The sequence below is a fragment of the Ranitomeya imitator genome, chromosome 6 (assembly GCF_032444005.1).
Source record: "Ranitomeya imitator isolate aRanImi1 chromosome 6, aRanImi1.pri, whole genome shotgun sequence".
NCBI classification, from domain to species: Eukaryota; Metazoa; Chordata; class Amphibia; order Anura; family Dendrobatidae; genus Ranitomeya; species Ranitomeya imitator.
The window spans coordinates 83,892,891-83,906,771 of record NC_091287.1 but is presented as its reverse complement, the minus strand read 5'-3'; the positions used below and the strand labels follow the sequence as shown (position 1 = coordinate 83,906,771).

The 13,881-nt window shown below is 40.3% G+C and overlaps 1 protein-coding gene across 2 annotated transcripts in view; it reads left to right on the top strand.

Annotated features, from left to right (window-relative positions):
* The window catches only part of HDAC9 (histone deacetylase 9), a 774,871-nt gene that overhangs the window by 236,876 nt on the left and 524,114 nt on the right, over positions 1-13,881 (top strand). The gene's annotated exons all lie outside the window — the stretch shown is intronic.

The window sequence follows — 13,881 nt, the reverse complement described above, 5'->3', positions numbered from 1 at the left end:
TAGTATACAATTGTAATCGTGTGTGTGTTGATGAGTGCAAGTCGTTCCTTAAAAAGCCCATCCCTTGTGTATGACTGTTCGCGTAAGGTGTATGGCTGCAATCTAGCACCCGGCTGAACTCACAGCGTTAACACACGAAACAGCATCTACTGCTGTGACCGCCATTAGAGCGCTTCTTTAGCCCAAGTCTGGGTGGTTAGTGGCATCCGCCAGTACAGCACAGCTCGCACTCCCGTGCTATTGAATTATTAGTTTTGTTACGTGCGTTACTGCGGCCCTGTGACGCAACAGGGTTCGCTTCTTTCATACAGGGTGAAGCTAACCCATGTGTATCCTCATTGTACCACCATATAGTCTGTCATTGCTTAGCAGCAGGTACCATCTCTGCACGGTGGACCCCGGGCTGCGAACGCACCTTATTCCTTTTCTCTAATTATTTGGTGCGTTCCGCTAGCCCTAACAGTGTCTGATCTCAATTCCAGCCAATTCTGCATTGAAAAAGTCAAACAGCGCTCCTTCTCTTCCAGGCTCTGCCGTGCACCCAAACAGTGGTTTACCCCCCACATATGGAGTATCTGCATACTCAGGACCAATTGCACAACAACTGTCATGGTCTCATTTCTCCTGTTACCTTTTTGAAAATAAGAATTTGGGGGCGAAAAGATCGTTTTTGTGGAAAAAAATACAATTTTTTATTTTCACGGCTCTACATTATAAAATTCTGCGAAGCACCAGGGGGTTCAAATTGCTCAGCACACATCTAGATAAGTTCCTTAAAGGGCCTAGTTTCCAAAATGGTGTCACTTGTGGGGGTTTCCACTGTTTAGGTACATCAGGGGCTCTCCAAACGCAACATGGCGTCTGATCTCAATACCTGCCAATTCTGCATTGAAAAAGTCAAACAGAACTCCTTCTCTTCCAAGCTCTGCCGTGTGCCAAAACAGTGGTTTACCACCACATATGGGGTGTCGGCGTATTTAGAAGAAATTGCACAACAAATGTTGTGGTTCATTTTCTCTTTTTACACTTGTGAAAATTGGTTCTGAAGTAAAATGTTTGTAAAAAAAAGTTAAATGTTAATTTTTTCCTTCCACATTGCTTCAGTTCCTGTGAAGCATGTAAAGGGTTAATAAAATTCTTGAATGTGGTTTTGAGCACCTTGAGGGTGTAGTTTTTAGAATGGTGTCACTTTTGGGTATTTGCTGTCATGTAGACCCCTCAAAGTGACTTTAAATGTGAGTTGGTCCCTAAAAAAATGGTTTTGCAAATCTTGTTGTAAAAATGAGAAATCGCTGGTCAACTTTTAACCGTTATAACTTCCTAACAAAAAAAAAAGTCTTTCCAAAATTGTGCTGATGTAAATTAGACATATGGGAAATGTTGTTATTTATTAACTATTTTGTGCGATATATCTCTCTGATTTAAGGGCAGAAAAATTCAAATAGCAGAAAAAATAAAAAATATACCAGCTCATCTGTCGGCATGTGTTGTGGGGAAGCACGGATATCGTGTAGTCATCATCACGTGAGCAAAGCAATCCAGCAAAAAAAAAAAATCCAGCTTCCAAAAACTTACAAATTTATTAAGAATAAAATGCATTGAGAAAGAACATACCATTGTTCGAAACGCATTGCTTGCTACTCACTACTATGTAATTTTTTGGACTGGACTTTGCATTTTATTCTTAATAAATTTGTAAGTTTTTGGAAGCTGGATTTTTTTTAATTTTTTTTTTGCTGGATAAAAATTCAAAGTCTGAAAATTGCAAAATGTTTAAATTTTTCGCCATATTTCCTATTTTTTTTATAAATTAACACAAGTAATATCGAAGAAACATTACCATTAACATGAAGTATAATATGTCATGAAAAAACTTTCTCGGAATCAGCGGGATCCGTTGAAGCGTTCCAGAGTTATAACCTCATAAAGTGACAGTGGTCAGAATTGTAAAAATATGCCTGGTCATTAAAAGGAATCTGTCAACCCAAAAATCATATATGAGATAAGGCCACAAGCATCAGGGGCTTATCTACAGCATTCTGTAATGCATTCTGTAATGCTGTAGATAAGCCCCCGATATAACCTGAAAGGTAAGAAAAACAGGTTATATTATACTCACCCAGGGGCGGTCCGGTCTGATGGGCGTCGCGGTCCGGGTCCGGCGCCTCCTAACTTCATACGATGACATCCTCTTCTTGTCTTCCTGCCACGGCTCCTGCGCAGGCGTACTTTGTCTACCCTGTTGAGGGCAGAGCAACGTACTGCAGTGCGCAGGCGCCGCGGCAGGAAGACAAGAAGAGGACGTCATCGTATGAAGACATGTATGTAAGCCATCTCTCCTGTTGGGTTCGGTAATGATTTAGCAAAAGCCGACAAATGAATTACTAGCTTTTCTGCTATCTAACGCTCTATGAAATATATATATGTATATACAGTATATGTGTGTCAATGACACATATACTATGTGTATACATTTATTTTATCTATTCTATTCTAACCTGTCAGTGTGATTTTACATTACACCACGCTGAATTGCCGGCTTTTCTATAGAATACCGGTGTGTATGGTCGTATGGTCCGTGTGGTGTGCAAGTTTTTCTCGCACCCGTAGACTTGCATAGGCAATTCTCGGCTGAGAAACGCTGACAATCGTAGCAGGCTGCGATTTCACTCACACACTGAATACGCCCGAGAAAGAAGCGAATGATGGGAGCTGCCCCATAGATTAACATTGGTCCAAGTGCTATGCGATTTTTTTATCGCATAGCACTCGTCTGTATTACGCTCTAGTGTGACTCCAGCCTAATGCTGATAAAGTTTAGGGTTGAAAAAAAAGTCTTATTCCATAGAATCAGGTTTTGACACAAAAAATGCTGCAAAACATGATACCTGTGTTTTTGGTGTGTTTTTTTCCAGCGCTTTTTCTCCATCCATTCAAGTCAATGGGTGAAAAACGCTGAAAAAACGCTGAAAGAAGTGACATGCTCTGTCTCAAAACAATATGCAAAGCACAAAAAACTGATGACAAAAAAAAACAAACTGTGTGCATGAGACTTCTAAAATCTCATAGGCTTTGCTGGTACTGTAAAACGAGGCTGAAAATTAGCATAAAAAAAAGCAGCAAAGACGCCCAGTGTGAACTTAGCCAAATAGTTAACAGGTGCAAAAATGGTACAAAGTAAAAAAAACTCACCAAAAACTCATTGTGGGAATGCAGCCTAAAGGACACCTATTACGGCACCATCCGTTGCGTGGCTTCACTCAAATTTGCACGAAAATCAGTTTCCCAAATGTGCTGATCGTTGTATCAGGGGTGAAACACTGGCAGTTGGTGTTCTTTTCACTTATCTCTGCTGATGATGCCTCCTGCGTCATGATTGACAGCGAGGAGCAGAGGTGACGCCATGCAGCAGAGCCTGAAGCCATTGTCACTCGTGAAGCGGAGGGCTGCGCCAACAGCAAGAAGCGCAGAGGAGTGTGCGGATGTGCCCCGATAGTGGACTTGTGAGCAGAAATCGCATTTACATAAAAGCTGAATCTCAGTGCGGCCACAAAAGGTATCCCTGATAATGTTTTACACTGCCCCGTCCTGTATAACCTCGGTTTTTGCAGGGGTTAATGTTCCTGACAGGTTCCCTTTAACAAAGCTGTTTATTACTGTCTGATAATCAAATTCAGCCACTAATATGACTAAGTACATATCGCAAATTTAATTCATTTGATTTATTTCACCCGGGCCATGATTATACTCTTTATAGAAAGGGTTAATGACATCCGCACATGTTTAATGTAAACATATGATTAGACTAAAGAAGCATAACTATGAGTGAACCGGTAATGTAGGCTACATCTCCCCCTGCTGGACAAACAGGAGATTACTTATGCAACATCAAGGACGACAAAAACTTATTATGTTCATGGACATTGGATCTTTAAATCTAAGCTTATCTGTTGTAAAGTAGAAATATAGTTCCCATCACAATATAGTTGCTGACATTTTCTATGTGAAATATTTTTAATACACAATATGCACTAATTTATCAAGTACTTGAGTAAACTGGTTCAGATCCGGTTTGATGACAGCCCTGATAACATTCCAACCACTTTATTGATATGCACGTCCCTGTTATTTACTCTTCACTTTGTAATTATAGTTTACAGAATTTTCCACTTGCTTGTTAGTAATATTTGTCTTAGCATAACTTTATAGAATTTTTCCATGGGGTACATAATGTTTTATAATGTACACTGTCTAATTGCTCATTAATTATCACCTTATTCATTTGAAACACACACCACAGGTCACTTTACTCTAAGTAAAAAACAAAAGCACAGAGGGCATGAGGTTTCTATAAATCCCATCTATTTTGCTGGAACTGTAAGATGCTGTGTTTTTGGAACAATAAAATATGTAGAGTAAAAAGCTCATCAAAAACTCATTGCGGGAACTTAACCTAAGGGTTCATTCTGATGTCAGTTTTTTTCACGTCAAACAAATAAGGCAGCGCCAAAACCTGCAAACATGAAACATGAAAATTGAATTGCATTACTGCACTAGAAATATGAAAAATTGAGAAAGTTTAGCGCATAAATTGGCCAATTTCTGTGTACCTTGTAGCCACGACAAGGCGTTTCTCGTATACAAGGTCCTAGCAATACCTTTCCTCTCTGAGAATAAAGTCTTCATCTGAATGGGAACCTAATGTGAGTCCTCTCTTTGACTAAAATCTCTCTCTGTGGAGGGGTAGTGGTCCTGCTGTGATTAAAAAACACCTGTGGCTAAAAGTTATTTTCACGTGCGAGAAAAAAAGGTCCACGTTTCATTATTGATTTTCATCAGCATTTAATCAGAGTGTCATTTGAGTTTCATCAGTTTAATCCAATTTTTATCAGTTTTTCTCTTATGTACAAAAAGTCTTAACATTTTAAAAAGTTCATGAAAATTGGCATCCGAGTGCTATCTGATTTATTTCTCAGACCCATAGATGTGCATGTCTCCATGAGTTGCACGTGTTCATGAAAATTCACAGTGGGTACGGAAAGTATTCAGACCCCTTTACATTTTTCACTCTTTGTTTCATTGCAGGCATTTGGCAAATTAAAAAAAAGTTCATTTTCTGTCTCATTAATGTACACTCAGCACCCGATCTTGACTGAAAAAAACAGAAATGTAGCGATTTTTGCAAATTTATTAAAAAAGAAAAACTGAAAAATGACATTTTTGATAACCAGCAAAGGTAAAGCAGACAGCTGGGGACTGATATTATCAGATTGGGCTGGGTCCATAGATATTGGTTTGGTATTTTTAGGCTGGGAAATGCCTGCTATCCATGATCCATAGCAGCGGTACTGTTTTTTCCAGTAACGGAAATATCAGGACACGTGAAAGAGGTCTTATATGTGGTTTACATATGGATTTACGCTAATTTAATAGCCTTATCGATGTGTGGCTATACTCAGTAGTTTTTCAGACAGAATATCTGTACTCAAGCTGCTTGAATACGTTTTTAAATCCCTAGGCATATGAACTGCAATACATATTTCCCATCAATCAAAATGCTAGTCAGTTTGTGAACGATTTCATATGGATCCATCACAGGACACTTCCCGAAATTCATGTGGAATAATCTCGGTGTAGAAATATACCAAGGAGCTATTTGTACCATCTGTATGAAGTTTTGAGTCTTCTATGTGTCTGTGAAGTAGAGACGAACAGATCAATTGTAATAAAGTAGAGATCACTGCAGGATCGAGTTGTAGTTACATTTCCTGAAATGTGCTGTTTGATGTAAATTTGAACATTTTGAGATTCAATTTGCGGTTACGTTTCCCACACTGCTGAAACATCAAAGAGCTTCCCCATAATGCCCTGCAGCTATGACATCAAGAAAATTATCATAACTTACACAGTGGTGGTCAGTACTTGAGCCATCCAAATCAGCGGTTATCAGCGGAGCACAGTTTGTACGGCAGAGTCATTTCCCATCTTCAGAGACACTGGGTAAGTCTCCCTCTCCTGTAGAGTGTAAGCTCTTATGGTCAGTGGGGTCCTCTCTCTCCTGTAGAGTGTAAGCTCTTATGGTCATCGGAGTCCTCTCTTTCCTGTAGAGTGTGAGCGCTTATGGTCAGCACGGTCCTCTCCCCCCTGTAGAGTGTGAGCTCTTATGGTCAGCAGGGTCCTCTCCCTCCTGTAGAGTGTGAGCTCTTATGGTCAGCAGGGTCCTCTCTCTCTCCTGTAGAGTGTGAGCTCTTATGGTCAGCAGGGTCCTCTCTCTCCTGTAGAGTGTGAGCTCTTATGGTCAGCAGGGTCCTCTCTCTCTCCTGTAGAGTGTGAGCTCTTATGGTCAGCAGGGTCCTCTCTCTCTCCTGTAGAGTGTAAGCTCTTATGGTCAGCAGGGTCCTCTCTCTCCTGCAGTGTAAGGCTAGGTTCACATTGCGTTAATGGGTTAACGCTCACGGACTGCGTTGCACGGCGAAAATGTCGCAATGAACGCCGTGCAACAGGTCCGTTAGCGCACCCATTGACAGCAATGTGATTTGTGCCTGTAGCGCATCGCTAGCGCATGCCATTTTCGGCACGCGCTAGCGATGTGCCGTTCTGTTGTGACGGACCTCGGACGCTGCTTGCAGCGTCCGAGGTCCGTCCCTCGCTAGCGCAGATCGGGGATCTGAGCTAGCGGGGACGGCAAACGTGGACCCAAAATAAACATTGCGTTAGCGCAATCCGCTAGCGCTATGCGCTTAACGGATTGCCCTAACGCAATGTGAACCTAGCCTAAGCTCTTATGGTCAGCAGGGTCCTCTCTCTCCTGTAGAGTATAAGGTCTTATGGTCAGCAGGGTCCAATTTCTCTGTATTTTCAAAGCAATTGCAAGCTTGACAGTATTGAGATTCGTGGGAACTTATTTGCTGCAAATGAAATTTTTGAGCAAAATTTGACAAATTTGAATTTCAAAAGGTCTGCTCATCTCTATTGTGTAGGTTTGCTTGGACACTCCAGTTTCCTAGAATAGATCTGTGTGCAACACTGCAGTATATGTTGGTGCTATGCAAATAATAAGCAGTTAAATAAATAAAACAGCACAGTGGGTAAAATATGGTGTAACATATGTAATAGTGTAGGTAATCTGAGCTGCAGGACCCGAGATTGTCATTAACCCCCTAGTGACCAGGCCTGAAGGGGCCCTAAAGACCAGACAATTTTTATTTTTTTATTTTTGTCCTCTTGTCTGTGCAGCATCCATATATTTTTTTCATTGATTGACTTTGCTTTCTGCAGGATAAATAGTAATATTTTGTAAGAACAGTATTGAAATTCATAGAAATTACCGTGTCATTTTTTGGGGTGACACAAATGTAGAAAAAAATTATATTTGTTTTAGTTTTTTATGTATATATTGTTTACTGTTCGCGTTTCACACCTGTTGAATGAAATCTCCAAGTTATTAATGTCATGTAGATACCTATTTTTTTTTCTTTATATGTATGTAATAAAATGTGTTTTATAAAAAAAATGATTTTTTTCCTTTTGTAGTGGGGAATTTTCATTTTAAAAAAACTATATTTTATATACTGTATTTTTCGGACTATAAGACGCACTTTTTTCCTCCCAAAATGTGGAGAAAAAAAGGGGGTGCGTCTTATAGTCTGGATGTATGGGCTCTGGCTGTAGTGGGGAGGTGGGGGAGCTGTTTCGACGGAGCATCGGGTCACAGGAGGCTGGAGTCGGTGGCTCCGGCTAACTCCTGTGCCCGCTGGTAAAGAGAAATTAATATGCACTGCATTCCACGCCCATGGACGTGGAGAGCAATGCATATTCATTTTTCTGGCATCCCTGGTATAAATGGCCCCATCCCATTCCTGGAATGTTGGTCCCATCCTTTTATAATTGGCCCCATCCTGTTCCTGGTATCCATGGCCCCATCAGGAAAGAGTAAAAAAAAAACCATTACACTCACCTACACTCTTAAGTATCGGCACATGTGACCGCCGGCCCCAGCAGGAAGCAGGTGGCTGACAGTGAGCGCTACTGAAGAGGAATGGATACTCACCGTGATCTCTAATGAATGGTCCCGTAAGTATTCTGGCAGCTGTGCTCTGCTTGTGAGCAGCACATGAGGTCCCTGTCATGCGCTGCTTACAAGCATTAAGCAACTGCTGACACCTGAGCAGGACACTGTGAGGAAGCGCCATGTAGATGAGTGTAATGTTTTGTTTTTTTTTTAATCTTTCCTGATGGGGCCATGAATACCAGGAATAGGATGGGGCCAATTATAAAAGAAAAAGGATGGGACCAATGATACCAGGAACGGGATGAGTTCAATTACAAAAGATAAAGGATAGGGCCATTCATACCAGGAGCGTGATGGGGCCAATTATAAAAGAAAAGGATGGGGTCAATCATACCAGAAACGGGATGGGGCCAATTATAAAAGAAAAAGGAAGGGGCCAATCATACCAGGACCAGGATGGGGACAATTATACCAGAAAAAGGATAGGACCAATCAAACCAGGACCATGATGGGGGAAATCATACCAGGACTGAGATGGTGCCAATCATACCAGAATAAGGATGGGGCCAATCATACCAGGGTAAGTATGGCATCATGCACACCGTGGTAGGGATGAGGGAGCCATTCATACCAGGATAGGGGATATTACAGTACAGAATTGACCATTTTTTGCTTCAATTTTTTTCAGAATTTCCTCCTCTAAAACCTAGGTGCCTCTTATGGTCCGAAAAATATGGTATATTTATATTTTTTACATAATTTGCCCCCAAGAAATCATTAAAAATGTCTGGTAAACATTTTTTTCTTTATTCATTTGCTTTTCACTGTAACTAGGGCATCCTTAGGGGCATAGGAGTCCCAGTTACAGGAGAAAACAGCTCCCTGCTGAGTTAGATGTCCCATGAAGGCTGATCTGGATTTGCTAGGACCCAGTAGTTTTTCTCTACTGGCAAAGGCCAGGAGATTAGGAGATCGTCAGGTTGTACAGAAGCATTGGCAATGACAACATTTTTGTTCACTACATAACACTCACTGAGCTTTATGTAGGCAGCAAAAAAGAAGACAGAAGCTGTAATAAACCGCTTCTGCCTTCCCCGCTTGTATATGATAATTTACAATAGCACAGGCTTAAAGATCAGAACCTGATGCCTGGTCACTAGGTGGTTAAACCCTGTACGGCAGGGGTGTCAAACTGCATTCCTCGAGGGCCGCAAACCATGCGTGTTTTCAAGATTTCCTTAGCATTGCACAAGGTGCTGTAATCATTATGTGTGTAGGTGATTAAATTATCACCTGTGCAGTACAAGGAAATCCTGAAAACATGACCTGTCTGCAGCCCTCGAGGAATGCAGTTTGACACCCCTGCTGTACGGCCCTCTGCCCTTCCCATGGTAGGTCATCTATATGTCCTGTATAACCCATTATAATGTTTCAGGGTTTAAGGGTGAGTTCACACTAGGCATTTTTTCAGTGCTTTTTAATGCAATTGTTTAGCTGTGTTTTGCAGCACCAGCTATGTCTATGAGATTTCAGAAATCTTATGCACATAGCTTGTTTTTTTTGTCATCAGTATTTTGTGCTTTGCATGGGTTTTTGCACAATGGAGCATGTCACTTCTTTCATGTTGTTTTCAGCGTGTTACACCCATTGACATGAATGGGTGGTGAAAAAATGCTGAAAATCCACAGCAAAAACACAGGTATCATGTTTTTCCTGCTTTTTTTGTGCCAAAATCTGATTCTGTAGAATAGGACTTTTTTTTTCAACTAAACTTTATCAGCATGTAAAAGAAAGAAATATAGCCTGCCAAAAACACAGCAAAAAACTCACACAAAAAATGCAACAAAACCACAGTAAAAACACACAAGGAAAAACAAGCAAAACCTCCTTTTAATCAGCAGCTTCTTTCCTGCCAAGAGATCAGGTTTTGCTGTAGAAAAGATAAATGCTGAAAAATTGCCTAGTCTGAACTTACCCTAACTGTTATTCTGTGCTGCATTTCTATTCAGTAATAACAAACAGAGATCTTAAAATTCCAAATAATTTCTTAACATTGCATAACATTTCATTATACAAGGAAAGTTTATTTTGATGATCCCACTAACGATGGTGATATTCCGATGCCACATGTTTATTATTTCTCCATTTAATTGAACTTGACCACTGTTTGTCAGCCTTGCTTACTGCTTCTTCTCCCCTGGAAATACACTTTTTATTACTAGACCAGGCCTTCTAACTTCAGCTGTGGGGTCAGGATACTTGATCATATTTTTTGTCTTGCAGAGAGAAAGATTAGCTTGCCATGAAGATAAAGTGCAGGCTTCTCTGTAGCAGAGGTCAAAGGACACGTACAACTATTTATTTGCTTTTGAAACTCCGATGGAATATGATTAATGCAGGATATTAGCTTATAACTATGCAGGTGCTGTCATGGGATACTGACCCCAATCTAATCCCAGTAGTACAGTGAGCGCAAAGAAAGGGACTTTGTTGTTGCCGAAACTGCTCTCTTCTAAGATTCCGAGTACTCACATCTGACAGATTTGTAGTCTCAGCTTCCCTGGCATTCTGTATGTAATCTGGCATTAACTTCTGAACTGATAAATATCTATTTTTACATGAAATTTACATTACATCACCTGAGAGCAATGTATGTACATATACACACCTTCTCATTTAAGAATTTTGACTTGAATTTTTTTGTCTATGAAAATTGTACATTCACACTGAAGGCATCAAAACTATGAATTAACACATGTGGAATTATATACTTAACAAAAAAGGACAATGACTCCAAACACACTTCCAGCTGTCAGCTTTATCATGGTTGGTTATCAAGAAAAGAGAGTGGTCCCCACATCGTTTTTTTCATTATTTAAATAAATTAGTAAAAACGGCGTGGAGTCCCCCCATTTTTGACAACCAGCCAAGCTAAAGCAGACAACTGGGGGCTAGTATTCTCAGGCTACTAAGCGGCCATGGATATTGACCTCCCCAGCCTGAAAATAGCAGCCAGTATTTGCCCCAGAAAAGCCGCACCTATTAGATGCACCAATTCTGGTGCTTTGCCTGACTCTTCCCGCTTGCCCTGTGTCAGTGGCAAGTGGGGTTAATATTTGTGGGGTTGATGTCACCTTTGTATTGTAAAGCCCATAGGTTAGTAATGGAAAAGCGTTTATAAGACGTCTATCCATTACTAACCTCTGTTGTGAATTCTGTTGTCGAACTCCCTCCTGTGGTCGTGAATGGTACTTCGGCGAGTTCTGTCTATGGGCTCCCTCTGGTGGCTATGAGTGAAGCTGCTGCTTCTGAGGTTCCTTACACAGGTGACGTGGTTTATCCTTTGGTTGGCTTCTCTATTTAACTCCACTCAGATCGTTACGCCATGCCAGCTGTCAATGTTTTAGCATTGGTTCAGTTCGCTCCTGGATCTGCCTGGTGACCTGTCTTCTCCTGCAGAAGCTAAGTTCCTTATTGTTATTTTTGCTCATTGTTTCTTTGTCCAGCTGGTTATCCTGATTTTGTCTTGCTAGCTGGAAGCTCTGGGATGCAGAGTGGAACACCGCACCGTGAGTCGGTGCGGAGGACCCTTTTGCACACTCTGCGTGGTCTTTTGTAGGTTTTTGTGCTGACCGCAAAGATTCCTTTCCTATCCTCTGTCTATTTAGTAAGTCTGGCCTCTCTTTGCTGAAACCTATTTCATTTCTGCGTTTGTGACTTTCATCTTTTCTCACAGTCATTATATGTGGGGGGCTGCCTATTCCTTTGGGGAATTTCTCTGAGGCAAGGTAGGCTTTATTTTCTATCTCTAGGACTAGCTAGCTCTGAGGCTGTGACGAAGCGCCTAGGGAGCGTCAGGAGCGCTCCACGGCTATTTTTAGTGTGTGTGATAGGATTAGGGCTTGTGGTCAGCAGAGCTCCCACATCCCAGAGCTCGTCCTGTATGAGTTTAACTATCAGGTCGGGTGCTCCTAACCACCAGGTCATAACAAACCTCATAGTCATATTGTACACAGCTATACTCACTTTATGCCCATTCCATTGAAGCCCATGTCACTGTTTAGGCACATCAGGAGCTCTGCAAATGCGACATGGCATCCGCTTTTTATTCCAGCCAATTTTGCATTCCAAAAGTCAATTGGCATGACTTCTCTTCACTCTGCTGCGCTCCCAAACAGTAGTTTCCCCCCACATATGGGGCATTGGCGTACTTATGAGAAATTGTACAAAAATCTTGAACGCTTGTGAAAAAATATGGGGCTAAAGTAACATTTTTGTAAAGAAAGGAAAATGTTCTTTTTTTCCTTCCACATTGCATTTCATGTGAAGCACCTGAAGAGTTAATAAACTTCTTGAATGTGGTTTTGAGGAGATTGAGGGGTACAGTTTTTAGAATAGTGTAACTTTTGGGTATTTTCTGTCAAATAGGCCCCTCAAATTACCATCAAGTGCGATGTGGTTCCTAGAAATAAATGGTTATGTAAATTTTGTTCGAAAAATGAGAAATTGGTGATAAAATTTTAACCCCTCTAACTTCGTAACAAAAAAATTGTTTCAAAAATTGTACTGATGTTAAGTAGACATTTGGAAAATGTTATTTATTAACTATTTTTTGAGACATAACTCTCTAAATTAAGGGTATAAAAAAGAAAAGTTTGACAATTGCTACATTTTCAAACTTTTTGCCAAATGTTTGATATTTTCACAAATAAACAAGTCATATCGAGCACACTTTACCACTATTATGAAGGAAAATATGTCACAATTAAACATTATCAGAATTAATAGGATCCATTTAAGCATTCCAGAGTTATTGCCACATAAAGTGACACTGGTCAGAATTGAAAAAATTGGCCTGATCAGGAATGTGAAAACAGGCTTTGGGGTGAAGAGGATAATAGTTGGCGACATGTTATTTTCCAGAAATTCTGTGCCATTTTTTCTCCACACATACATACTTTTGATCATTGTGGCCAATGAGTTCTATTTTAACCTCAATGGTCCACAGGACTTGTTTCCAAAATGCATCAGGCTTGTGTAGATATTATTTTGCATACTTGTGACGCTGAATTTTATGGTGAGAACACAGGAGAGGTTTTCTTCTGATGACTTGTCCATGAAGGCCATATTTGTACAGGTGTTTCTGACAAGTGGAACTATCTACCCCAACTCCAGAGTCAGCTAAATCTTTCTGAAGGTCTTTTGCAGTCAAGCACAGGTTCTGATTTTACTATTTTGCAATCCTACAACCAGCTCTCATGGAAATTTTGCTTTGTCTTCTAGACCTTTTCTTGATCTCCATGGTTCCTGTTAGCTAACATTTCTTAATAACATTTCGAACTGAGGTAAGGGCAACTTGAAATTTTTTTTCTATCTTCTTATAGCCTTCTTCTGCTTTGTGGACCTCCACCATTTTTATTTTCAGAGTGGTAGGCAGCTGCTTAAAAGAATCCATAGCTGCTATTTTTTGGCACAAGATTAGATGAGATTGTTTTTTTTTTAAAGCTGGGAAATTTGCACCAACTGGCCTTTCCTAATGATGATAGTGAACAAGTCATAACTCCAACAATCTAATTAAGGTCTGAATCCTTTGTCAAAGTTATCTGAGCACATTAATCAAATGCCCAAACTTTTGCATCTGCCCATTTTCTTTTTTTGTAATTTTTAAGATGTAAAACATGACAATATATATTTTTTTCCTAAAATACAAAGGAAATGTGTAATTTTTAACTGTAGACCTTTTAGAGATAATGTCGTCTTCAATTTGCTTAACTGTTCACAATAACAGAAATTTTGACCAGGGGTGCCCAAAGTTTTCCATGCCACTATATCACATACCTTGGAATTTTTTTGTACTCTTCTGACTGGTA